The sequence below is a fragment of the Staurois parvus genome, unplaced genomic scaffold (assembly GCF_062004578.1).
Source record: "Staurois parvus isolate SC_StPar_1 unplaced genomic scaffold, SC_StPar_1.0 ptg000414l, whole genome shotgun sequence".
NCBI lineage: Eukaryota > Metazoa > Chordata > Amphibia > Anura > Ranidae > Staurois > Staurois parvus.
In genome coordinates this window covers 449,510-463,378 of record NW_028318210.1, presented here as the reverse complement: position 1 = coordinate 463,378, position 13,869 = coordinate 449,510, and the positions used below count along the sequence as shown (strand labels likewise).

The following is a 13,869-nucleotide window of genomic DNA, read 5'->3' as shown; positions in this document are numbered from 1 at the left end:
TGTAGCAGCACAAACTCTTTTTTTTCCCTCAATGCTCTTGTATGTTAAACAGTGTTTTGACTGTGGAAAAATATGGCAAGTAAGGTCAACATTGGATTTTATATACTGGATACTAAGTATACTCAGCTCATATGGACGTGTTTTAGGGAATGTCAGTGGTGTTAATAAAGACATATTTTATGTGTGCTAGAGAGGTTGGCTTTTGTTGAATTTCTAATTTGTGCTGGAATTTAGTTCCATGAGGGAAATGTCCTTTATAGAAAATTACAACAGGAACATTTTGGCTTGCCAAGCAGCCTGGCTTCGGTTGTAAAAGAGAACTATCATGGGATGATTCTTTTCTGTTGACTATCCAACACCCTCTAATTTAATTTTATCCCTGGAAGTTCCAGGAATTCAGGGGGCTATCCCAGTCCCAAGGTCCTTCCCTCTGGTACCCTGTCCCACTCTTCATGTATTCCTTTCTTTACTCTTTCTCTACCTAACTTTATTTTCTTGTTTTAAAATCTATATCCATTTGTACCTTCTGGCACTAACCAAGATGACAATGATTTGGTCACCCCAAATGATGAATTATTGTACTATTTATATTGATGATCTGACTGACATGACCATACTGTGACTTTAGGTTGTTGGCAGATGTGGTTGGTCCTCCCTGAAAGGGGGGGGGGCTGTGTTACTCTAAGGCCTCTATAGGTGTTATCAGGGGAGCCTTTGTCTGATTAAACACTGCTGCCCTGGCGACCCCTGCAACCATCTTTGGTGTGGGTAGTGATAATATTTAGCACTGTCCCTCCTTGGTTGGCACACATTTGGTGAGTGGTTAGCTCAGGGACAGAACCACCGCTGGCTAGGAATTGGGGGATACCACCATACATCTTGCTTGTGTGGATAGAAGAATCTGTTTTTTTTTTTTTCATTCAGCCTGCTGGTTTGAATGAAAAAAAATGACCTATCTATGGCCAGCTTTAGGCAACTAGCATTTTAAGTAGAAGGTCAAGAGTGTCAGAGTATATAAGTTTTTCATGATAGTTTTCTTTTCTGATTCAATACAAGACGCCACTGAGACATTGTAGTCTGATAGCTTGACTCAATACATTGATCAGCACCTGCAGCCACTGACCAGCAAACGTTTGTCAACATTCCTGTTGGATAGAAGCCAATCTAATGGTGACTTCTGTTTCACAAATATGGCCACACATGAATCGAAATTCAGCTCTTTCCTGCTAAATGGGGTCAATCTCAATCCATATTTGGCCAGCTTATCTGTCATACCTTTGGGTTTTTCTGAGTCACATTGTCCAAAACAATTAGGGAGTGAAAAAAAGTCAGAACTCCTAATCAGCATGCTTGTGGTTGTTGAACCAGAGAATATTAAAGCCAAAAGATTGTTATGGCATCAGACAATTAGCATTTTCATTAGAAGGATAGCAACGGCAGCACAAGAATTTATCTCCCAACAGATTTCTTTGAAGTCTTCAATGTGAATCCAGCATTACATGATCTTAAACTAAAATTTCTAACAACCTTGCTACATCAGAAATCAGACTAGTTTAATAATATAAGTGGGATGAAAGTCAAAGTGGATAGTGTCACAGGAAAACCTGTGTAACAAACTGCTCACCCCCAGGAAAATGTCACCTGTCGTTTAAATAGCTGTGAGGAACCCAGTAAGGCTCTCCACTAGCTAAGCAATTGTCAGAGCCTGATTAAAATTGTGTAAGGCTAGGTTCTTTTTTGACGCATTTTTTTAAAAAAAATTTATTTTTTAAATTTATTTTTCTTGTTGCTAGGCAGATTCAAAATGCAGCAAAAACGCACTATATGCTTTTCTGCAGCATTTCCATTGAAGTCTATAGAACCAAAAACGCAACTTTTTACGTTAAAAAAAGTCCATGACCCTTTCCAAAAAAATGCAGGGATGTGAACATGTCCCATAGGAAATCATGTTAAATGGACTGTACTACGCTGCAGAAAATGCTTAGGTGTGAACATAGGGTATGGATGAAATACAAAGTGAGTGCTTTCAACATCAGCAGCTATGCACCATAGGTAACCAAATAAAACCTCAGTCAAATAAGTATGTAAAGTGCAGCGCTATAAATAAGTAGATAAATGATAATAATGTCTGTATAAATAAATATTCATATGGTGACAGTCCGTGAGTAGAGTGCCCACTAAGGCAGTACTTGAGTGCTTGTGCTTTTAGAAGTGGTGTAAGAATACGCACTCACCAGATGCGTAAAGAATTGGCACGAAACGCGTAAGCAGGAGCCAATACGCCGTGACATCACAACGCCGGAGCCTCGTGAAGGTCCGGCGGCCATCTTACTAAAGGGCGAGCCCACCCCTGAATCAGGATCCACCATATTACACAGAGGAGGTTTTTTCCTACTACACAGGTTGTTACACCCACTCATCCCTTAAAGGGGACCTCTGGTTTGCTGTATCCATATACCACCCAGACGTGCCTGACGTACCACCCATCCAGAGGGAGGATATCTTTATACCTGTCCTAATCCGCTTCCTTAAACGGGACCTCTGATGGTTGATTTATATGCATAAATTCTTTACGCATCTGGTGAGTGCGTATTCTTACCCCTCTTTTAAAAGCACAAGCACTCAAGTACCGCCTTATTGGGCACTCTACTCACGGACTGTCACCATATGAATATTTATTTATATGGACATTATTATCGTGAACCTATGGTAAGTGTGATAAAAAAAACGCCATGTTATCCTAAAAATGAGGCTGAGAATAAATCAATCCAAGAGTACAAAATGCATCTAATAAATGATAAAAATATACAAAGATTAAGAGGGTCCTGCTGCTGATCTGTGTGGGCGGACGCTGCAAACCTGTGTAAAACAAGAAAGAAGAGAGAGGAGCGTGCACCCCATAGTTTTGCATGCTTAAAGAAGTCTAATGGAGAAAATAAAATCAATAGTTGCATTCGCAACCAATGGTGGGGTATAGAGGCTTCTCAGGGGCTTGGAGGAAAGCCTCCTGTTGCCACTGCTGTGTACCCTGAAATAGAGGGACGCGTTTCGAAGCAATCCTGCTTCTTTATCAACCTAATTTAATAATATATGTAGGACTGTAACACAGGGCAAACTAGGCAGCTGTCTAGTACAGTAGGTGATAGTTGCAGAAAACATCAAATGCGATACTTGTACCACAATGTCTTAATTCATTAACCCAGTCAGAATACTCTGCTTACTCTTCTGTCTACTGCAAACCTAAATCTGAATGGAAGGTGAAGGTACTGTACTTTGTAAATCCTTACTAGAAAAAATGTACACATTTTTAAATTAGATGGCTAAAAGGAGAAGATCTGTCCCCAAGCCCAGATATGGAGGCCATAGACTACCCACACTCCCTTTTTTAAAGCGGAACTACATTTTCTCAATTCACATTAACTATTTTTAATGGTGCTAGGAAATAGATAGTAACCTATATTATATGTACTTGTTTTAAACTTTTTTTTTTACTTTTTTTTAGTTGCTTCCTTGTTTCTGGCCTAGGCCAAATAACACATCTCAGATAGCTTCATGGGAAATTTAGATTTCTTTCATCTGGAGGAGGAGAGGACAGTCTTTTTTGGCTCAGCACATCCTCCTGCCTGCATGTCTGAGCTAAAGGCAGATGGATTCCAGGAGCAGAGGCGTCCCTAGGGTTGGTGTCACCCGGTGCGGTAACACTTGATGACACCCCCTCCGACGATCCCTGCAGAATGGATCGGATCTGCGGATTGAGCATAATGGATCGGACTCCGATCCATTATGCTGAATCGGCAGATCCGATCCATCCTGCGGGGATCGTCGGCTTTCTTTACAACTTACCTTTTCTTGGAGCTGGTCCGGTGTCACCCCGTAATAGGTTGCATGCCGGCGATCCGGGATGTGGGTATCGCCGGCTTGCAACCTATATGGGGTGACACCGGACCCGCTCAAAGAAAAGGTAAGTTGTAAAGAAAGCCGATGATCCCCACAGGATGGATCGGATCCATCCTGCGGGGATCGTTGGCTTGCTTTACAACTTACCTTTTCATGGAGCAGGTCCGGTGTCACCCCATGCGGTCAGTGTCACCCGGTGCGGGCCGCACTCCCCGCACCTGCTATCGGGACGCCACTGCCAGGAGGTAAATGCTACATGAATCATCTGCCCTTACTCAAGGTGGCCATGGCTAGAGATGCTAGGGGGGTGTAATTTACAGTAATTTCTTAACATAATAGAGAATGGAGACATTGACATATAGCTGTATTTGCTTAGAGTATTAAACATGAAATAAACAGTGTTTTCAGTTTCATTAAACTACAATTCTCTCTACAGCAAAACTCATTTGGGAACACATTAACTCAATTGTGATCAGCAGGTTTAGAGTGCATTTTGTGTGTGTGTTAGCATTCATCTTTGCCACAGTTGTGGCCATTCGGGCACTCGGGCAATGCCCGAGGGCCCAGAGTCAGTATGGGGCCCCATGAGATGCCCCTAGTACATTTCATAGGCTTTTTTGGGTGTGGTTTGAGTGTGGGTGAGAACACAGGGGCCCCATGATTCCCTATTTTGCTTGGGGCCCCATGAGATCTCAGTCCGCCCCTGGTTGTGACATATATTTAGCAAAGAAGATCAACCTCAAAACTGTGACAGAACTGAGATGGGCACTTTTTAAAGAAGTACAGATATGTTAACTTTCAAAACTGTCATAATCTTACTCAAAATGCATGCAAAAAATATTGAAAATTGGCTAAATGTAGAAGTGCATGGCTTCCAAATCAAATCATATAGGATCGGCAACAAGGTGAAGATGAATTGTAGACAGATGCAGAGTAAAAATAGTTCCAGAATGCAAGCAACACTAACGCGTTTCAGTCAAACAAGACCTTACTCATAGTTTTGCATGGCTTCTAATGGGGAAGAATTGAAGCACATACGCTAAGAATGGCAGCACAACAGCTGGTGGATTGTCTGGTGTAGCTTTGCCAGTCAATAGGGAGCTACCAGGAAAAATGCGGGATCAACCAGACCTTTACGAAGAAATTACAAGCAAAAAACATAGGTTTGTAACAGAAGCAAACTCTCTCAATCCACATTAATTGTTTTTAATCCTTACGCTGCTAGTAAATAAATATATATATATTTTTTACATTTCTTAAGTTGCTTTCTGATTTCTAGCCTGGGCCTCAGCTAAGTGCATTCTCCTGCCTACATGCCTGAGCTAAGGGTAGATGGATTTCAAGAAGTAAATGCTGCACAAGTCACCTGCTTTTACTCTAAATAGCTGCTGCTAGAATTGCTAGGGGTATGTTTTCAAAGGGATTTCTCAACAAAATAAAGCATGAAGACATGGATGGATAGGAGAGTTTGCTTTGAATATTATTGAGTACTGTCCGTAATACTTTTTTTATTTGCACTAACATACAATTTTGAGGACAAGCTTTTGGGGTATGTCCCCTTCTTCAAAGTCCAAGCAGTACTTTGAATATTAAAAATGAATGAAATAGTGTTTTCAGTTTGAAGTGCTCAGATACAATTTAGTTCTGCTTAATGACACTTTAAAGTGTAACCAAAAATTAATGCAGGCACTACATTGTTTGCATACATAATGTAGTTACTACATTGTTTAAAGATATTTCTTACCTTTCTAGTTGTTTCTTTGGAGTAGGATTATATATGGAATTGAAACCACAGCCGCCACTCAGGTAGATGGTCCCCTAGCCATAAAGGGGCCTTTCCTCTATTCACGCACTCAGACTACCAAAAATGTCCTCTCGAGTGCCCCCAGGGCCCGATAGCTGGGGCACTCAAATATACAAGTACCTGAAATTCTTCTAGCTGGCCAGTCACCTCCTGCATCGTCCTGTTTAACCAGGAAGGCTTCTTGTTATCAAGGCAGACCAGTGGGAAGGCCAACAGCAACACATCATTTGTGGCATTAATATAGAATGAAAATACTGCTGAGCAATCTGGAACTAGTTAGCTGGCTAGTGTAGAAAGAATTTGATTACAGTCCCCGTGAGGACATCTAAGTATAGTCCTGATAAAGGCAAGAAATTTGTGAACATATGAGCTGTCTACTTACAGTTGTGGTATAAATGGCTCTATTAACACAAGAGATGCAGCAGACACAGGCATTGTTTGCAGCATTAAAGGTATTGGGATTGGAATACAAAAGTGTTACTAAACCCAGGATCCTGCATTCGCTATATCTGGTCTCCCACAGTACACAGAACATGGAAATGCAATTATTTTAGTAAATATAAACTGCTAAATACCTTTTCTCATCAGCAGTATATAGCAGTCTTGTGACTTCTATCAGTGTCCAGCCGAGCACTGGTTAATCTTCTGGAGGAGTTTTCATTCTGCTCTGACTGTCCTATGAGGTTGTATGACCACTGACCTCTGTCTGGACAGTGCTGATTGTCCCTATGCTGATCGCATTCACCCTCCCAAAGAAAAAAAAAACTGTCTAGCAATAGACACAGAGCATGTGCAGAGTGACTCATAGAGCTCTGTACTATCAGTAGATGGATTGGGGATAGTAGAAGAAGGGGAGGATCATAGAAGACAGGATCAAACGGCCTTTTTGCACAATGCAGAGGATTGACCCCTTAGGTTCCACAGTGAGTATAATAAGCATGCTTTACTGCATAAACAGACTGATTTTACAGATGTGGGTTTAGTAACATTTTAAATAAGGGAGCGATATAGAACAAGTGGTTAAGTTAGTGTTGGCTGAAATTTTCTGACATTCATGAACTTTAATTAGTTATTGGCTGTTTGTTCTCTTTTATGTAATGAAAAGAGAACAAATATTTTATCATGTATTGTTTTGTTGATTGAGCATAAATACATCTCTTGTGGTCCATTCTTCTTGGTAAACAATTGCGAAAAGTGTTGGGACGCCTGGCTTTACACAAGCATGAAATTGTCCAAAATGTCTTGGTATGTTGACGCCTTAAGAGTTCCCTTCACTGGAGCCCAACCCCTGAAAAACAACCCCACACCATAATCTCTCCTCCACCAAACTTTACACTTGGCACAATGCAGTCAGGCAAGTACCGTTCTCCTGGCAACCGCCAAACCCAGACACGTCCATCAGATTGACAGACAGAGAAGCGTGATTCATCACTTCAGAGAACACGTCTCTATTGCTCTAGAGTCCAGTGGCGGCGTGCTTTACGCCACCACATCCGACACTTTGCATTGCACTTGGTGATGTAAGGCTTGGATGCAGCTGCTCAGCCATGGAAACCCATTCTATGAAGCTCTCTACACACTGTTGTTGTGCTAATCTGAAGACCACATGAAGTTTGGAGAACTTTAGCTATTGATTCTGCAGACAGTTGGCGACTTCTGTGCACTGTGTGCTTCAGCATGCACTGACCCCCCTCTGTCATTTTACGTGGCTTACCACTTTGTTACTGAGTTGCTGTTGTTCCCAGTTGCTTCCACTTTGCTATAATACAACTAACAGTTGACTGTGGAATATTTAGTAACAAGGAAATTTCACGGATGGACTTATTGCACAGGTGGCAACCTATCACGGTACCACGCTTGAATTCACTGAGCTCCTGAGAGCGACCCATTCTTTCACAAATGTTTGTAGAAGCAGTCTGCATGCCTAGGTGCTTGATTTTATACACCAGTAGCCATGGAGGTGATTGGAACACCTGAATCCAATGTTTTGGAGGGGTGTCCCAATACTTTTGGCAATATATATTGTTTATGTGTGTGTATATATATATATATATATATATATATATATATATATATATACAGTTGTGTTCAAAATAATAGCAGTGTGTTGAAAAAAGTGAATAAAGCTCAAAATCCTTTTAATAGCTTTTATTTCCATACACACAAATGCATTGGGAACACTACACATTCTATTCCAAATCAAAACATGAAGAAAAATATATCAAATGTGTTGTTCCTCTAAAAAAATTGAAGAAAAGTGAATATTAGACTGTTCAAAAAAATAGCAGTGTTTGTATTCTTCTTTACAAACTCAAACATTCACTATATAAACTGAAAAATGTCTGAAGATTTTGCTTTCCTTTGAATCACTTCATTAATATTTAGTTGTATAAGCACTGTTTCTGAGGACTTCTGTACATCTGTGTTGCATGGAGTCAACCAACTTCTGGCACCTGTGAACAGGTATTCCAGCCCAGGATGATTGGACTACATTCCACAGTTCTTCTCTATTTCTTGGTTTTACCGCAGAAACTGCATTTTTGATGTCACCCCACAAGTTTTCTATTGGATTAAGATCCGGGGATTGGGCTGGCCACTCCATAACATCGATCTTGTTGGTCTGGAACCAAGATGATGCACGTTTACTGGTGTGTTTGGGGTCGTTGTCTTGTTGGAACACCCATTTCAAGGGCATGAGTTTTTTTCAACATAAGTAGAGTTACTCTTTAAGCTATTTCAGCATTTACCTTAAAGTCGTAATCAATGTCTTTCACGTTTTTAGCAAGCGTTCTTTTACATGTTGTTGTTTTTCGTTTTTAAATATAGAGATTTTTAGACTGGCCTGTAGAGTCCTGGTGCCCAACCTGCAGCCAGCAGTCTGTATTTTCCTCACCTAGGTGCTTACTCAAACCAGTAACGAAAACATATTTTAAGACTGAATTCTAGTAGTTATATGATTTAGTTTGTTTCTTCCACACTCTCTTACTTTTTGTTCTGTCCATCCCTTTTTCTCTGCATTATATTCCCTGCATGTTATTTGCAGCCTTTTGGTGATGTCAAGAGCTGCAGTTGAGGCCACCTACATCATGAAGATTGCCCACTACTGCTCTAGAGGGAGCTCTCAGTGGCTCAGTGCAATTTCTAGTAGCGGACCCATATTAGGTGACTGGGCAGGTGGATGTTCACAGTAATGTATCCCCTTACATCCTTTTACCTCCGATCTGTTACATGTATTGTCTGAAAAATAAAAAAAGGATGTAAACCTTTTTGGACTCGGAAGGTCTTGGAGGCTAACATTGAGCATCTGATCAGAGCTAAGAAACACAGGCGGATCTGATTAGACCACTTTTGTGAACGGTCCCTAAGAATTCCTTTGTTCTTCAGAGAACTCTGAGCAAAGTGATTTTACAGTATACACAAAAATCCTTTTTTTCCTCTTTTATCACAAACCTGATCTTGAGGTTGCTTGTCATAGGACATAGATCTTAAGCATTTCATAGGATTCATGATTCATGTCACACAGCTGCCATGTCCATCTACTTGTGCTGAACTCTTGTTTACTTCGGGATTCAAATATAGCCTGTGCGCCATACTCTTCCCTAAATAAGGCAAGACAAGCGGCAACTGAGTACTAGCATGGTGTATGGTTACTACACAGAGGAGGGAGGGTGCTGTGCTGTCCTCTACATTCATTCTGCTCATCTGAGGTTGTCTTTTTGTGACAGATGTATTTGCAGGGAGATCTCCAAGTCAGCTGGAAGGGTGCACAATTTATATGCACACTCATATATTACGTGCTCTATCTTTTAAAATGGCATGCTCTCACTATGCAAACTATGCCCGTTAGTTATGTACCACAATAGTTGTTCAGTAGCGGTGTGTGATATTACTGGCTGGTGTTAGTTGCAACAAGAACTAAAGGCAACACTTTTTTTCTTATTTTTAGATAAAGACATTGTTATACCCACTTTAATTTTCTTTTTTGCCATTCGTGTCCCATTGGGGAGATTTTCATCCACTTCCTGTTCCATAGCCAGAACAGGAAGTGAGAGGAAATCCTCCAAAAAAAAGGGGAATCCTTGGTTAGCACCAGGGTCGCCAGAACTTGTGTCCCTATTAGAAGATTCCTTCTCTATACTTGTTCTGGTGACAACAAAAAATTGGGGATTTTACTTTCGCTCTCGGTGATAATAGTAAACAGGAGAAAGAGAGAGGGTGAATCTCCCTAATGGGGGCACAGACAGCATCCAAAAAAACCCCAAAAAACTTGACAGATGTTATAGTTAGACGTGTGTGATTTATTTAAGTGTCCGTTTATGAACCAGCGGTAATAGATCGCTGCTCAGTTCTCCGGAATTCTTGGAGAACACGGTTCTCCTGTGACTGCCTTTTATGAAGCGGTGTAGATCAGTTCTCCGAACGAAGGGAGAACGGTCTACAAACGCTGGAAAACGGTCTACAAACGCTGGAAAACGGCTGCTTTTTCTCCCTCCAGATTCTCCAGCCCAGAGCTGGAGAATCGGAGGAACCGCAAACTTAGCAGCGATAATTTACCTCTGCTTAGTAAACTGATCTTTTACTGTAATCTCGTGAGGGTTCCTGAGGAAGTCACGTGTTACCGTGACGTAACGCGTCGGAACGCGAGGAGGATTCTGGGAGCGTGGTGACGTCATTTCCGGCGTGGCGGCCATACTTGAAATCCCTGTATCTAAATACCCATGCAGGAGATTCATAGCATGGGGTATTGAAGGCTTGTGAGGAGAAGAATTGTAATGTGAGTGGGCAATTTTATTATATATTTATTTTGGAAGAATAAACAGGATTACACTATGTGAGTCTTTTGTTTATATATGAACCGAGGAGGAGACTGCTGATAGAGTGTAAGAGGCGGGGGAGGACCTGGTGAGTCATCAGAGTGGTGTCCTGTTTTAAAGCGAGCTGACCCTGTGGGGTCTTGGCAAGGAGGTGAGGGGCCACTACAGCTATTGTTTGGATTCACACAGTGTGGACATGTGTGATCACATGCATGAAGATTGAGAGTTCCTTATGTTGTATTTGGACACTTTATTCTTTCCTTATGGACTTATTTTCTTACAACAGATGTTTGCAGTGATTTCGATTGTCACTAATTGCACTTTATTCCCATTTGGGAATACACGGGTTGCACATTTTTGTAAATGCACATTTTGCACATAGGTTTAGTACCTTGTGGTAATATTTAGAGCACTGTTACACTTTGAACAGTTAAGTTGCACTTTATTTATTTATTTAGTAAGTTTAGGGATAGCGCTGCACTTTATATTTATATGTATTCACTTTGATTGGCTACCATGCCCAGATTTTGCGCTCTCAGGTTTTAGTAAATCAACCCTATAAAGACTTCTCTGTCTAGCCAACAACAGGCTTTGCATTGCATTGTTATGTGATTTGCAGCATGTTTGTAAACTGTCCCAACTGAGTTGTTTCTCTGCTTCCACTTCAAGTTTAGCATGAGATGAAAATGGATATTTTACAAATGATTTTTGAAGATTTAGTTCTTCCACTTTAAACATTGCAGACAGTAATCTATCTTATCTGCTACTTGCAGCTTTGTTCTAGTAAGTGTGCTGATAAGAATCTTATTTACATAATGTGTTGATCCTCTGGCTGTCATGTTTTATATCCATAAACACGGCCTTCTGATGTTTCACACCGGGGAGTATCCCTGTATAGTATTCTGCACTGGCAATAATCCATCATGCTAGTGTGTGAATGTGGGATTTGGATGGGCTGTGATTTCCAAGGGATGGTATCACTATTTACTTGTGGAACTATCCAACGCATGCAAGGATAACGCTGAACACTACATATCAATGAATGTATTGCTGATTTGGTTTTCCAGTAATGCCCTGGCCTAAGATCTTATGTGTAACTATTCATTTGGGAAGGGCAACCACTACAGCAGTACACTTCTGCGCTCCGCTCTCTTCTCCTGTGCCCCTTTGGGAGTCTCTCTGCCTCTAAGCAGGCACACTGAATACAATCCTAGGCTTCCCTGACTTGAAATTCCATCCTGTTCCAGTTCATCCACACACCCAGGAAAGTTTCACTATTGGCCGTTTAGTTGCAATGACACCCCTTTTAGCATTGCAGCCAGTGGTAAGGCTTGGGGATTTTCACCTGCTGCTGTTGTGATATTGTCTTTTCAAGTTGGAAGAGGGAAAGTTTTCAGTCCAACAAGTGTGCAGTGCATAGGTGAGAGCCAGGATTTGGGACATGTGCCCAGGTGTAACAGAAACTGCAGTCTGAATTCATTTATACATCAACCAGCACATTAGCAAGCAAGTACTTTTAGTGTTTTTTGAGCATTCTGACCATATAAACCATATGGCAAAAGATGCACATAAGGGTTTAAATCGATAACAGTGGGGAAATAATTATTTGATCCCCTGCAGATTTTGTACGTTTTTCCACTTACAAATAAATGAAGGGTCTATAGTTTTTATCATAGGTGTATTTTTAATGATAGAGACAGAATATCAACCAAAAATCCAGAAAAAACACATGATACAAATGTTATAAATTGATTTGCAGTTCAGTGAGTAAAATAAGTATTTGATCCCTGTGCAAAACACGACTTAGTACTTGGTGGTGAAATCTTTGTTGGCAAGCACAGAGGTAAGAGGTATCTTGTAGTTGGTTGCCAGGTTTGCACACATCTTAGGAGGGATTTTGGTCTACTCTTCTTTATAGATCTTCTCTAAATCCTTAAGGTTTCTTGGCTGACACTTGGCAACTCAAAGTTTCAGCTCCCTCCTTAAATTTTCTATAGGATTACGGTCTGGTGACTGGCTAGGCCACTCCATGACCTTAATGTGCTTCTTCTTAACCCACTCCTTTGTTGCCTTGGTGGTATGTCCTGCGTCTTTGTCATGCTGGAAGACCCATCCACGATCCATATTCAGTGTTCTGGCTGAGGCACGAGGCTTCTCATCCAAGATTTCACAATTAATGGCCCCGTCCATTGGCCCCTCAGTGCGGCAAAGTCTATCTGTATCTTTAGCAGAGAAACAACCCCAATGTATAATGTTTCCACCTCCATGCTTGACTGTAGGGATGGTGTTCTTAGGGTCATAGTCAGCATTTTTCTTCCTCCAAACACCGCAAGTCGAGTTAATGCTAGAGAGCTAAATTTTGGTCTCATCTGACCACAGTGCTTTCTCCCAATTCTTCTCTGAATCATTTAGATGTTCATTGGCAACATCAGACAGGCTTGTACATGTGCCTTCTTGAGGAAGGGGACCTTGTGCCCGCTGCAGGATTTCAATCCACAGCGGTGTATTGTGATACTAATAGTTTGTTTGGTTACTGTGGTCCCAACTGCCTTGAGATCATTCCCAAGCTCCTTCCGTGTAGTTCTGGGCTGATCCCTCACTTTTCTCGCGATCATCCTTACCCCATGAGGCAAAATCTTGCATGGAGCTCCAGAACGAGGACAATTGATGGTTATTTTGTATTTATTCCATTTGAGAATAATCGATTCAACAGTTGCCTCCTTCTTACCAAGCTTCTTGCAGATGGTCTTGTAGCCCATTTCAGCCTTATGCAGGTCTACATTCTTGTCCTTGACTTCCTTTGACAGCTCTTTGGTCTTGACCATGATGGTGAGGTTTGAATAGAAGAAAGAGTTTCTGTGGACAGGTGCCTTTTATACACAGAACAAGTTGTCGTTAGGAGAACCTTCTTAAATTGACAGGAACAATCTGTGTACCACATGAGTACATATTCATTATGTGGGAGCCAGAATTGTTGGTTGGTAGGGGATCAAATACTTATTTTACTCACTGAACTGCAACTCAATTTATAATATTTGTATCATGTGTATTTTCTGGATTTTTGGTTGGTATTCTGTCTCTATCATTTTAAAATACATCTATGATAAAAAATTATAGACCCTTCATTTATTTATAAGTGGGCAAACTTACAAAATCTGCAGGGGATCAAAAAGTAATTTTCTCCACTGTATATCACCAGAATAGCCCCTATTTTGATCATCACTTTTACAAGAAACTGTCAAAATAGAAGTGCATATGCTATTTTTGCAAGCTTTTGCCATTCTTGCACTTCTCTTCATCACTAACTTGGATGTATGGTGCTCAGCTATGATTTCAGTGACTGCATAGATTACT

The 13,869-nt window shown here is 41.0% G+C and overlaps 1 protein-coding gene and 1 long non-coding RNA gene across 5 annotated transcripts in view; one reads left to right on the top strand and one right to left on the bottom strand.

Moving 5' to 3' along the window:
• LOC149454916 (uncharacterized) overlaps nucleotides 1–5,922 on the bottom strand; it is a 170,778-nt gene extending 164,856 nt beyond the window's left edge. The window contains exon 1 of the long non-coding RNA XR_016314145.1: nucleotides 5,642–5,922. This is a non-coding gene — a long non-coding RNA (uncharacterized LOC149454916). The remainder of the gene's footprint in view (nucleotides 1–5,641) is intronic.
• Nucleotides 1–13,869, top strand: part of SLC8A3 (solute carrier family 8 member A3) — a 455,799-nt gene that overhangs the window by 22,573 nt on the left and 419,357 nt on the right. The window lies entirely within an intron of this gene.